We start from the raw sequence: 14,460 nt of genomic DNA on the forward strand, positions 1-14,460 counted from the left end.
CATGAATCATACACGTCATCTTTCCATGTAGGAATGTAAACAAAACAGTTCAACTTTAGTAAGTCCCTTGCAATTTCTGTTTCTTGATTACCTTTTCATGCTTCTCTTGATTCTTGTGTTTGAAACTCAAATTTTCTATTCAGTTCTGGTCTTTTCACTGAAAAGCTTGAAAGTCCTCTATTTTATTGAAAATCCATATTTTGCCTTGGAACATGATACTCAGTTTTGCTGGGTAGGTGATTCGAGGTTTTAATCCTAGCTCCATTGACCTCCGGAATATCATATTCCAAGCCCTTCGATCTCTTAATGTAGAAGCTGCCAGATCTTGGGTTATTCTGATTGGGTTTCCACAATACTCAAATTGTTTCTTTCTGGCTGCTTGTACAATTTTCTCCTTGATCTGGGAGCTCTGGAATTTGGCAACAATGTTCCTAGGAGATTTCTTTTTGGGATCTATTTGAGGAGGCGATTGTTGGATTCTTTCAATTTCTATTTTGCCCTGTGGCTCTAGAATATCAGGGCAGTTCTCCTTGATAATTTCTTGAAAGATGATATCTAGGTTCTTTTTTTGATCATGGCTTTCAGGTAGTCCAATAATTTTTTAAATTATCTCTCCTGGATCTATTTTCCAGGTCAGTGGTTTTTCCAATGAGATATTTAACATTGTCTTCCATTTTTTCATTCCTTTGGTTCTGTTTTATAATATCTTGATTTCTCATAAAGTCACTAGCTTCCACTTGCTCAATCTAATTTTTAAAGTAGTATTTTCTTCAGTGGTCTTTTGGACCTCCTTTTCCATGTGGCTAATTCTGCCTTTCAAAGCATTCTTCTCCTCATTGGCTTTTTGGAGCTCTTTTGACATTTGAGTTAGTCTATTTTTTAAGGTGTTGTTTTCTTCAGTGTATTTTTCAGTATTTTTTTGGGTCTCCTTTAGCAAGTCATTGACTTGTTTTTCATGGTTTTCTTGCATCCTTCTCATTTCTCTTCCCAATTTTTCCTCTACTTCTCTAACTTGCTTTTCCAAATCCTTTTCGAGCTCTTCCATGGCCTGACACCAGTTCATGTTTTTCTTGGAGGTTTCTGTTGTAGGCTCTTTGACTTTGTTAACTACTTCTGTCTGTATGTTTTGGTCTTCTTTGTCACCAAAGAACGAATGCAAAGTCTGAGACTGAATCTGGGCACGTTTTCGCTGCCTGGCTATATTCCCAACCAACTAACTTGACCCTTGAGTTTTTCAGTGGGGTATGACTGCTTGTAGACTAAAGAGTTCTATGTTCCACGTTTGGGGGGGAGGTGCCAGCTCTGTCACACCAGCACTACTCCTTCCCCAAGAACCCCCAACCCGGACTGGGCTTAGATCTTCAGCACGCTGTGCATTCCTGCTCTGATCCGCCACTTAATTCCTCCCACCAGGTGGGCCAGAGGCCAGAAGCAGCAGCAGATGTAGCTGCCCCACCTCTGCTGCCCCCGGGGCTGGAAGCTGAACCGTGAACTCCTTCCACTCCCGCAGCTTTTCCCACTAACCTCCTCTGCTGCCTTTGGTGTTTGTGGGTTGAGAAGTCTGGTAAGTGCCGCAGCTCACTGATTCAGGGTGGTATGGCACATTCCGCCTGGCTCCTGGTCTGGTTGGTCTGCACCGCTTAGGGTGGGCTCTGCTCCACTCTGCTCCCAGCTCCATGTGGGATAGACCTCGCCCAGAGACCATCCAGGCTGTTTTGTGGGTTCTGCAGCTCTAGAATTGGTTCCGGGCCATTTTTTATAGGTTTTTGGAGGGACTCAGCAGGGAGGTCATGCTGGTCCCTGCTTTGCAGCCGCCATCTTGGCTCCGCCCCTCTCCCTATTGCTTTTTGAAATTCCATTGTACTCATCCTGCTAATATAACCATTTGTAATGTAGCCATGCTAAAAAAAAACTATATAATATAGTTTAAAACTGATTCTCAGGGCTCAGACTGATTGGTAAGTGTTTAGTTCAGTTTTTGCTTTGACTGTAGTAAACTGCACTTTCCTCTTTATCTCTGTGTCACTGATTGGAGATTGGCAGCAGTATCCATTCAGCAGTCTCTTGGATAATTTTCACAGTCATAAAGTGTTTTGAATAGAAGAGGTCACATTTGGTCTTCAAGCTAATAGTGAGCCATGGGATGTTCAGGATATAAAATTACACTAGACCACTATTTAGGATGCATTGATTTGGATTCACTCAAATTATGTATCCATGGGTGCTAGACTGGTCCTTGACTGAATACTTACTTCCCTGCTCTCCCTAATACCTCAGCCACACACTTTCTTAGGAAAGATGAAGAATGTCTCTCAAATCAATCAATGATTCAATCAATCAATCAATAAACATTTATTAGGCACTTACTATATTTTACGCACTGTGCCAAGCATTGGAGATGCAAAAAGAAGCAAAAGACAGTGCCTTTCCTCAAGGAGCTCATAGTCTAATGTGAGATTAATCACTTTTTATTATTATCTCTTCAATGCAAGATGACTTTTCCTAGGGTTGGAAAGCTGAATGTCTTTTGCTGACCATGAATACACACACACACATATATATATATGGATGTATATATACATATATATGCATGTATAAATATATATAGATAGATGTGTATGTGTACACACATATGTATATATACACATGCAAAATATCACACATACAATATACAAATACATATTGAAATATACATATAAAATAACATATCATCATCAATATTAATAATAATGACAGTAATTTCGAACAGATGTTTGAAATAGACAGTGATGATTCATTCTTGCTTTCTGCTCCTCCTCCCTTCATTTAAATAGCTAAGAAAAGATGTTGGGGGCAGGAGGAACAGTGTCTGTGACCCACAAAATTCTTACAGGATTTTTTTGTAATATATTCCATATTTCCCACATGGTATTTAAGTAAAATATCCCACACTGCATCTTTTCATTTTGGGTAGGAAAGGGTCTCACAGGATGAGCAGACATGGATCCATTATGATTGCCATCTTGGAGCTAATTAGTTTTCTTTTCCCAAAAATTCACTTTTCCTGAATTCTCTATTTCTGTGAAGGGCATCACCATGCTTCTAGTCACTCATGTACATCTTTGACTCCTCTTAGCATCACCACACACATTCAATGAGTTATCAAATCTTGCCCTTACTACTTCTACAGCATCCCTTTTATGTGGTATTTTCTCTCTACTCAAATAGTCACCATCTGAATTCAATCCCCTTTCACCTCTTTCAGACTACTGTGAGAGCTTCCTAATTGGTGCCCCTACTTCAGGCTTCTACCTTCTGCAATTTATCCTCCACATTGATGCCAAATAAGTTTTCAAAACTGTAATCCCTACTTTCTCACTCCTCTAAACAATAAACTCCAGTGACTCTGCATTGAAATTAATATCAAATATTGCTTCATCTTTTAAAAATTCTATTTTGTGTCAAGGTTTTACATTGTATGTATAGTTATTAGTGAAATGTTACCTATAGATAACTTATAAAAAGTGAATATCCACATGTTGGGGTTGAGCAGTCAAAAATTTTATACTGATGAGTTCACAGTGTAAAAGGTTGAGAGACAACTGTTTTGAATGATTCTTTATATCTATGTGTGGGTGTTCACAGGATTATTTTCAGAAACAATTCTCTCTTGCTTTTGGAAAACAGAAAATAAGTGATGAATAACTTTAAAATAGACACCTGTTATGACTTTGACATGGTTGTATTGATAAAGTCACCCAAATACAACAGGCTGAGAGTAGAATATTATTTTCTCTCATCCAATTCTAAGGACACATCTATATATAAAACTATAAAAAGATTAATCTATTTATATCTTATTTTTCCTTTGGTGTGCTACCATTATATATGTATTCTAGAAGTCACTGTAATTTCTATTTTATGGAATATTTCAATACTCTTTTATTATCAAAATAAATGCTCTTAATAGATATAATATGACATTTTTCAATAAGGAAATTTTGAGAACATGGGGAAATGAAACATGAGTACTAGACTTGTTTTATGAATATTTTTTCCTTCTTATTCTTAAGGCAGTACCCAGTCCTAGATATAAGAAAAACAGATGGTCAACTATTTGAAAGAATTTTATCAGTCCTACTAAAATGTATCAAACCCATGGACCACCTATCTCTGCAAAGGAGTGGTCAAGATGGGTCTTCTCATAGCTCTTCTTTGAGTCTATTCTTATCTTCAATTTTGCAAATATGTTTTTCTTTTTTTGTTTTATTCCCATTCATATTATTATCTATCTAGTATATGCATATACTATGCTATTTTATAGCTACTATATACTAGTGCATAGCTAGTACATGTTTATATATGTACTATGTACATATATATGCATGTGTACATATTGCTTTAAGGTTTTTGAAATGCTTTACATGATATCTCATTTGATCTTCACAATAACTTTGTATTCACACACACAACTTCTAGCTATACAACAGTGCTATTATTCTCTCTTTTAAAAATAATGAAAATGAGAACGAGAGAGGTTAAATGATTTACCCAGCTAGCATCTTTGGCAGAATAGAACTCATGTTTTACTGACTCCAAGTCTAGTATTCTATCCACTCTGCCACTTAGTTGTGTGCATTGTTTTCTTTGCTCTACTTACTTCACTCTATAACAGATCACATAAATCTTTACATGCTTCTCTGTATTAATATATTCATCATTTCTTATGAAACAGTAAAAATATCCAATTATATTCATGAATCACATTTTTTTTAGTTATTCCCTAATTGATGGCCAAATACTTTGTTTTTAACTCTTTACCTCCACAACAAGTCCTGCTATGAATATTTTGGTATGCATAAGTCTTTTATTTTTATCAATTGTTCCCTTGAGGTATACACATAGCAGTGGAATCTCTGGCTCAAAAGTTCTGTACATTTTGGTTACTTTATTGTTATAATTCCAAATTGCTTTCCAAAATGTCTGCACTTATTCACAGCTCCACCAACAATGCCGCAGTGTTTCTGCCTTTTCACAAATGCTCCTATATCTACTATTTTTGCAAACTTCATGGGTGTTAGGTGAAACCTCAGGATTTTTTGTTTTTCATTTCTCTTTTTGTTAGCGATTTGGATAATTCCCTTTCTTTGATCCCAGGTGCATTAATTTTGTTTGAGTAGAAGCTTTTCAGTTCTAAGTAATCAAAGTTATGTCTTTTAACTTCTGTAATTGCTTCTGTCCTATGTTTGACTAAGAATAAATCTTATACTCATACCTGTGAAAGGTATATATGACATTCTTCTCTTTTAACAAAGTAATCTTTAATATAAAAGTCAATTTTGAGCTTATTATAGAATATAGGATAAAATGTTAGTCTAATTCTAATTTCTTCCATATTGCTTTCCAGTTTTCCCAGCAGTTTTTATCAAACAGAACCATCTTTCTAAAGTAATTTATTCCTCTAATTTATCTGTTACTGCTTTGCTGAATTTCATTGTTTCTAATTCTCTCTTGTTTAGTCTATTACATCTCCCTGTCTCTGGATGACTGCTACTTTCTATTACAGTTTGAATTCTAAACATTTTATTACCTCTCTTCCTCCCTAAGTTTTTTCACTATTTCCCCTGATTTTCTAGATCTTTTATTTTTGCAAACTAGATAATCTCCAAATGAATTTTATTATTATTTTATTGAGTTCTGTAAATACTTGATAATTTGATTGGTATAAGACTAAAACTGTAAGTTAGCCTTGGTAGCATTTTCATTTGTATTATATTGACACGACCTAGCCATGAGTACTAAATATTTCTCCAGCTATTTAAGTCATAATTCATTTTCTTAAGGAAAATCTTTTAATTGAATCTATATAAGTATTTTGTGGGCTTTGATGGGGACATTAATTTCTATAACTAATTAGTTATATTATGGTAATTGGGTACAAGTGAGAACATGGAAAGAAATTATTGTGGAGGATGGCAAACCAAAAATAAGCTTAGGAATATCTTCTATATTTAAAAAACAAAACAAAACAAAACAAAAAACAAAAAAAAAACATGAGGTCAAAGATAATTCTTTGACAGTTAGCCAGGATATAGCTCTCCGTCTATCCTCTATACTTATACTTCTCTAACTTTCTCTTTTATTTGCTTATTTTTTTTGTCTTAGATGCAGCTTTACAATGGAGGAGATAAATAGCTCTTATGGACATTCTTCATACAAGTAACCATTACTTCAAGGATTTTATATCACCTCCAATGATGCAGATTATAATCCAACTATACTCTACAATCAGCTTTGATTTTTGTTGGTGTATTTCCAAAAATCCTCTATATAGTGTCTGAATGGAGATCTTATTCTGCTTCTTTGAATTTTGGTGGAAGTCACAATAGCACTTTTGATTCCCATCTGGCTTTCTTCACTCTTACTACCTGAGTGGGTCACTTCATTTTGTGTTCCTCAATGATACTTCACTGATGTCATCTATCTCATCAATGATGTTTCTTACATAATTATTTGGGTACTGAACTGGTTGCGTCTACTAGGAATGTTTCCATAATCACCAATGTTGAGAATAGACTGCCATAGAAATGTCATGAGATTGATTTCATTTCATATCTATTTTCTATCATCTTCCCAGTTTTGTCTGTAAATACTCTTAAATTGATATGGCTTAATTAGATCTCACACTAAGCTTTCTGCTGCTTAATTTTTCTCTCTCATTCTTCTTGCTCTTCACTTATGACTTTGATCTCAAACCCTTCCTATCTCTTCCATGAAATTGCCCCAAGAATCATTGCCCTTCTCTCCTCAGTCTTTGATCTCTCCTTCTCTACTGGCTCTTCTCTTTAGCCAACAAGTATGTTTTAGTCACTATTACACATACAAAAAGCATCTTCCTTGAATCTGATACCTCACTAAGTTATCTGCCATCTTCTCCCCATTCATGGTCAAACTGTAAGAAATAGTTATATAAATGAACTGACTCCATTTTCTCACAGACTATTCATTAACATCTTGTAACAAAATTTGCATCCCTATCATTCAACTGAAATTCTTCTTTCTAATCTTGCTAACAACCTCTTCATGCCAAATATTATGCTCTTTTGTTTTTGTTGTTGATTCTTATTGCATTATTTCACATGATGTACCTCACCCTCTTTCTTGGTACTCTCTCCTACCTTGTTTTCTGTAACACTGAACTCTCAAAGCCCACTTCCTTACTCTATAATTACTTCTCTGCCTCAAAATTGAAGTTGTTGTCAAAATTTTGCCCTTTAAATGGGGATTTCCTTCAATACAATTTCTTTGGCTTTCTCCTGTTTTCTTTCTCTACACTCTTTATTAGCTTATTTATTGTAACATCTTCAATTATTACCTCTTTCCAAATATCTTCCAAATCTATATTGCTACCCATGATCTTCCTGTATCTATTGACTTCCAAATATGTGTGAGATATTTCTACTGGGATATCTCACCAGAATGACTTCAAACTAAATATACACAAAATTCTGCCCCCAAAGTGCCATTATCTCTAACTTATTTTTATTTTTGTTGATATCATCATTATCTTACTGTCAACCAGCCTTGTAACCTCAAAGTGATCTTTGACTCTTCACTTTTGATCCCTCACAATCAATGAATGTTCAATTTCCCTTTGATTCTTGTCATAATTGCATTCATATTCATTCTTTTTTTCTAAGATCACTGTAATTACCCTGGTTCAGATGTTTGTCACCTCCTACCTGGTTTCCCCATGACCAATCTTTGTTTTCTCCAATCCTTTCTTCTGACTTGTAGGGGAAAAGTGCCCCATTGCAATATTGTGATTATATTACTTGATTTAAGAAAACCATTTCCAATTTTTCCTATAATTATATTCCCTCTATTATTCCTGATAATTGTAGAGCTCTGAGGGGAAAACATGTATCATTGCTCATATTATAATGTAAAGAGATTATTCTTATTTAGTCCCTTATGAATGTTTGTTCAGCTTCAGTGTTTTGTATTATCTTAATTCCTGTGTTTGTATTTTAGAACTTATTTGTAGTTTTGTTCTTTTCAACAAGAATGTTTGGAAGTTTTCTATTTCTTTTAAATTTTTTTATTTAATTCATTAAATATTTTTCAATTACATGTAAAAATAACATTCGTTTTTTAAAAACATCACTTCAAAATTCTTTCTGCCCTCCACCCCACACCCTTCTTTGAAAGTAAAAGGCATTTGATGATTTTTACATGTGAATCACACAAACACATTTCCATATTAGCCAAGTTGCAAAAGAAAACACAAAAACCCCCATGAAATATAAAGAATTTTTTAAAAGTATGCTGAAATCTGCATTTGTAGTTCATCCGTTCTCTCTGGAGGAGGATAGCATAATTTATTAGAGGTCTTTTGAAATTGTCTTAGATAGTTAGATCTATTAGATCTTAGATCATTGTCTTGTTTAAAGTAGCTAAGTCATTCACAGATGATCATACTTAAAATATTGCTCTTACTGTGTACAATGTTGTCCTGGTTCTGCTCACTTCACTTTGGATCAGTTCATAGCAGCCTTCCCTGCTTTTTCTGAAATTATTCTGCTCAACATTTCTCCTAGAAAAATGGTATTCCACCACAATCATATACCATAACTTGCTCAATCATTCCCCAATTGATGTTTCTCCCTTTGATCTCCAATACTTTGCCACCACAAAAAGAGCTACTATAAATATTTTGTCCAAATAGGTACTTTTCCTTTCTCTTTTATGTCTTTGTGATACAGACTTAATAGTGTTATTGCTTCTTCAAAGAGTATTCGGTTTATAGCACTTTGCGAATAGTTTCAAATTGTCCCCAGCACTCACATTTGATTTAAAAAAAATTGTTAACTCCTTTACAAAAACAAATAAAAATCTTTGTTTCATCTCTTCCAGTAATTCTAGTTTAACTTGAACTTGTATTTTTCTGTGAAGCTTTCTTTGTACATGTTTTAAAATCAATTTCTTCTTCTGAGCTTGCTTTAGTGTCCCTGTCACCATAATAGCTCTTAAAATAGAATTCTTTTTCATTAGTTTGTTTGTTTGATCATTCTTCCAGTGTACTTCCTGCCAGAGGCTCTTTATACTTATGGAGGTGACTGAGCTGCGTTTGTCTCCTGTAAGGTCCCTCTTCACCTTTATTGGGTCATTGAGTGCTGTGTTATTCCAAAGTAGTAGAGACAGCTCAGACTGGGGGTCTGCAGGTTTTTTGTGCTTCCAAGTTGGTCTTATCTAGGACAGTCTGATTACTGCTCCCTGATGTTATTTCTGCAAGTTCCTGACCTGAGTTTAGGCCTACACAATATTCTAGTTGGCTTAGGTTGAAAAGTCTAAGAGACTGTTGCTGGACTTAATCACTATACACAATCTGGAAAGCTCTACAGGTTCAGAATGACAGAGATACATGCTCCACTTTTTTCTCATATTCCTACCTCCATTACTCTGCAGCAGGGTTCAGACAACACCAGAGGCTGGTATCAAGATATCACTCTATTTCTAGAGTCAGAGAGACCCAGCTACTATTTTTTTCTTGAACTCTCTCCTATCTCAGTTTATACTCTAGGTCCCATAACCACTCCAGTGAGCAAGAGAGCTGCCAATTGGTACCTCTTTCCTCATCCTACACAAAGTCATGACTCCTCAGTATGGAAGAGGGAGCCCATCTTGACCTTATGAACCTCCTTCAGCCTCTTTCAGTTCTTACATACTGTAATATTTCTTTCCATACACATCGAGTCAGACCTCATCCCTAATGTACTCTCTTCTATCTTCCTGTGCTGGCCTTGGCTTTAGATATCAATGAATTTTTTGCTCTTGGATTTCCTGATCAGAGCTCAGTCTGTTACATTTTCTATCCCTTTGTAGAAAAGTTGTCTTGGGGAGAGCTCAGCTCTATTTCCTCCTGTAAATCAGCCATCTTGACTCTGTCTCCCACACTCAGAGTTTTTAGCAATTATTCTGCATAATTTCCCAAAAGTCCTGATGATGATATTCACTTATTTTTTCAATGAGGCACTGGTTCACATCAAAATTCTACCTACTAATTTTTCTAAGTATCTGAAAATATTACCTATCCCTCTGAGTAGCTTCTCAATTAAAGTTTCTAGTTCAATAGCATATCAATTATCTGGGCCTAAACAACCACTAATCCATTAATGTGTAGACTTTTAAAACATATTAAGTGGTTCATCATTTCTGGATGTGAAACAATGATTTTTTGGAGAATTCTTTTATTGAACTGTCTCATGTAAATAGAAAAATATTTTTCTTTGTCTTTTTTGAATACAAAAAAACTATCCGAATGCTTGTCACTTCAAAAAGTTCAAATTAGATTGATACAACATGCACTTTCAAAATATCCATTTCCTAAATTCTCTCTCTCTCTCTCTCTATATATATATACATATATATGTTCATTGATTATGGTTAGGCATACATGAACCTATAGATACAATTTTAATCCATATTAAGTCTTTACTACATTAAGAAAACAGAGGTATGGACTCAATTTCAATTGAAGAATAATTTATTAAGCATCTATAACGTGCCAAGCACTGTGCTAGTGGTGGGATTACAAATACAAAAAGGAAACAATTACTGGCTTCAAGGATCTTACATTCCAGCAGAAGAGACTTAACATATATCCAGATAATTAAAAAGAAGATCATTTCGGATGTGAGAGAATGCTAAGAATTTTAATATACCTTTCTTTCAGAATCTTATAACCCCTGCTTGAGGCTCTCCTTTGTCTCTAACCAAAGCATTCCTGAGATTAACTTGAAATCCTTTTACTATACACTATAATCCAGGATGCCTAAAATTTCCTCTGAAAAAACTGGGTTCATTTGTTTCCCTCAAAGGCACTAAGAAATAGCAATGTGGGAATGGAAGCATGGTTATTCTCTAGTAGGCTTAGAGAATAAATTTGAATTCAAGTCCTGCCCATGTGATTTTAGTCAATTTAATTATCTTTCCTAGGCCTTGGGCCTGAATTTCCTCAACTCTATGTAATGGGGGAATGCCAGAGAGGGACCAGTCTTTAAATTATACTCAGATGTGCCTTTCCTGGGGTGTTATACAAAATGTTAACAAATGTTCCTTACCTGGTTTGACTTTCATGCATGGAGGATTAATGAGCTTTCTCAGGACAGGGAGTTTTCTTTACCTGTACCTACCCTCCATTGTATTTTAAATTTGAACCCATTCTCCCCAGGGACTTTGAGAGTATAAGGTAAGTTTACTCAGGTTAGGGATAATTTTTGAAACTACAGTTCTTTTAAGTAAATAAGAATTCAGCTGGGAGATTGATAATGGATGGGGGCTTGTAAGCAACAATATGAGAAACCCCAACCTACTCAGGATACCTCCCGACTCTTGGCCTTGGAAGTCTTTTTCTCTTTTCTCAAAGTCATTATGAGATTCCCTTTAAATACAGTTCTCTGATAGACTCCAAGTATTACTCCTTTCTGGAATTCACAGTCACTATTGCTCTTCGTCAGATCACATCACTGTCTTTGATGCTGCTATCATCACTGGGGGCAGAAATTTCCCCTGTCATCAGATACTTCCATTCCATCTGACTTTACTAACTGATTCTCATTTCTTTGGAGAACTCTGACAGATCTTCCAGTCACCTGCATATTCTTTTCTCAAAGTACTCATTCAACTAATTTTGAGAAAGAATACACACAAAAGAGACAGAAGTCATATGTGCTCAGGAACACATAACTGAGGAGGGGATAGGGCAACTATCCTTCTCCCCACCTTTCAGCTCTAAGTACTTTTGTTTCACTGGCCACTAGAAAGAAAAATAAGCAAGAGTCTCACAAAAAAGGCCAGCTTCTCTTTTTAATAAGCATACAGTTCTGACTTCACAAGTCATTATGCATCAGTCCTGCTGGTTCGTCATAGAGTCAGAGAACCAGTAATCACCCTCTATGGTCTATAAAATTGAGCTGCAAACTTTTATTTCCTTTTTTTCTTTACCTTTTTTCTTGTGCACTTACAAATCACCATGCAGCATATAAGTCATCAGCTGGGGATAGTAGGGGCAAGGTAGTATGGATTTAGGGGAGACTTGCAGCAGAAGCATATGGTAGAGACAGGCATGGGCATCCTTGATTATCTCAAGAAGTAGCTTATGAATGTTGTTCATGATCTTGAAACTTCTTTGGGAAGGAACAAAAGTTTTGAATTACCTGGGCAGAATGATGCTGGATATTAGCCTCCTAGACAGAGAAGTTGGATTTCCTCAGGAGCATGAGCTTTGCACGTTCCGTCATGGGTAGCTCCAATTTCAAGCATTCCTGACGTTGAAAGCTTGGTCACTGGTCTTCTAGGAGGAAAAGGGGATTTGTACAGTATGCTTCTTAGAAGATGAAAATCAAAATATTGCCCTAAAGTTAGAAAAAAGTGTGTGTGTGTGTGTGTGTGTGTGTGTGTGTGTGTGTGTGTGTGTTTGTGGTAGAGGTAGAAGTGGAAGTGGATTTGGAAAGGGAAGCTCTGGACCCTGCCACTCCTGTTGTTACTATAAACTACTTCCTCAGTGCAGATTCATGGGAATGTGAATGGTTATCCCCCACTGTTATCTTCACTCACCCTCCCCCCAAGTGCTCTTACCTTCTGGGAGGGGAGTACACCTTCTTCTAGGCACCTGTGAATCCTTTGCACCTCATCCATTTTCTGTGGGGTAAAATAAAAGTTGTCCCATTTCCATTTCCAATTTAGTACGTTGAGCGTTCAGGAGTTGGGCACCATTGTATCCACATCTGGGGAAACCTAGACAATTTTAATTCCAGTATTCATTCTACAATATCTATGATACTATGCTGCTTCTACTTTGTTTTTAATTATTTTATTACTTTGCTTTTACTATTGAAACAATAGTGAAAACCTAATGCCTGTCTAGAACTGATTTTGTTTCTTCTGTGCTTTTCTATTTGTTGTCGTAAGTGGTGGTGAGAAGCCATCATACTCACATTTTTGATAATTCCAGTGGCCCAGTGGCTGGGGTTACAGCTATGGTCATAGAAAAGAGCAGTGCTAATTGGTCCATTTGTGGACCAAACCTATGATTTTGGCTTCATGAAATACAACTCAGTATAGCAAGATCCTTGATGCATTTCTTTGGCTAGCCTTGATTGGCTAGTAAACAAAACCAAAGCTCTTTTCGACTCTAAAGCCTTTTCGACTGCCAACTCTCTCACCAGGGTTCATTGTTTTAACACTTCTTACTAGCAACTAATTTTTTTGTACAATGGGCTAATTGGTAACATTTAAACACAAAATAGTCTTTTCAAGGAGTTGTAAAAAAGCTTTATATTGATTTTTCCCTTTTGACTGAACCAAGAGACTGTCATCTTTTGTTTCTTGATTTCTAAAGGAGACTATAGACATTACATAGGAAACATGCTGGCTGCAGTTTGCTGAGGGGTAAGTAATAATAAATGACTTTTCTTCCTCCTCTGTCTTCTCCTTTTCCATTCCTTCCTATAACTAGCCTTATCAAAGCTTTAATCCATGAGTCTATTTTTTCTCACTTAAAACAGAGCTTAAGTAATTCCCTTTTCCCCTAAATGCCAGGGGCCATATACATAATATATCTAAGGATGGAAAAAAATCCCTGAGAAATAGGCTCTGTGGAGTTTCAAAAATTAAATTTCACTTAAAATTACTGAAGTGAAAAATCATTCCCTTACTGTTACAATATTATATCAGGGCTAGTGGAAAAAAATACTAAATAACTTGAGGGCTGAAACACCAAAAGGAATTTAAATAAGAAATAAAGATGTGTTTGTGTGTCAGTAGAAGGTATAGAAGAAATAAATATTATCAATCAATCAATAAACATTTATTAAGTGACTACCAAGTGGCAGGCACTGTGCTAAGTGCTGTGGATACAAAAAGAGGCAAAAATTTGTCCCTGCTCACAAGAAGCTTACAATCTAATGGGGAAGACAACATGCAAACAAACATATAGAAAGCAAGCTACATATAGTACAAATAGGAAATAATTAATTGAGAGCAGGCAGTGGAATGAAGATGAGGTGAAGAAGTCTTCCTGTAGGGGGTGGGATTTTAGTTGGGACTTCAAGGAAGCCAGGGAGATCAATAGTTGAAGAAGAGGAGGGAGAACATTCTAAGTATGGAGGACAGACAGACTAAAGCCAAGAGATGGAATTTCTTGTTTATGGCACAGCCAGAAATTTAGTGTCCGTGTATCAAAGAGTACATGATACAGATTGAGGTGTGAGAAGACTGGAAAGGTAGGACAGGGCTAGGTTATGATGTACTTGGAATGCCAAAGAGAGCATTTTTGTATTTGATCCTAGAGGCATTAGGAAGCAACAGAAGTCAATTGAATGAAGTGGTGGGTGAGTTGGTTGAATTTACTCTTTAGAAAAATCACTTTAGTAGCTGAATGGAGGATGGATTAGAGTGGGGAGAGACTACCATTAGACT

Source organism: Trichosurus vulpecula, chromosome 2, assembly GCF_011100635.1.
Source record: "Trichosurus vulpecula isolate mTriVul1 chromosome 2, mTriVul1.pri, whole genome shotgun sequence".
Taxonomy (NCBI): Eukaryota; Metazoa; Chordata; class Mammalia; order Diprotodontia; family Phalangeridae; genus Trichosurus; species Trichosurus vulpecula.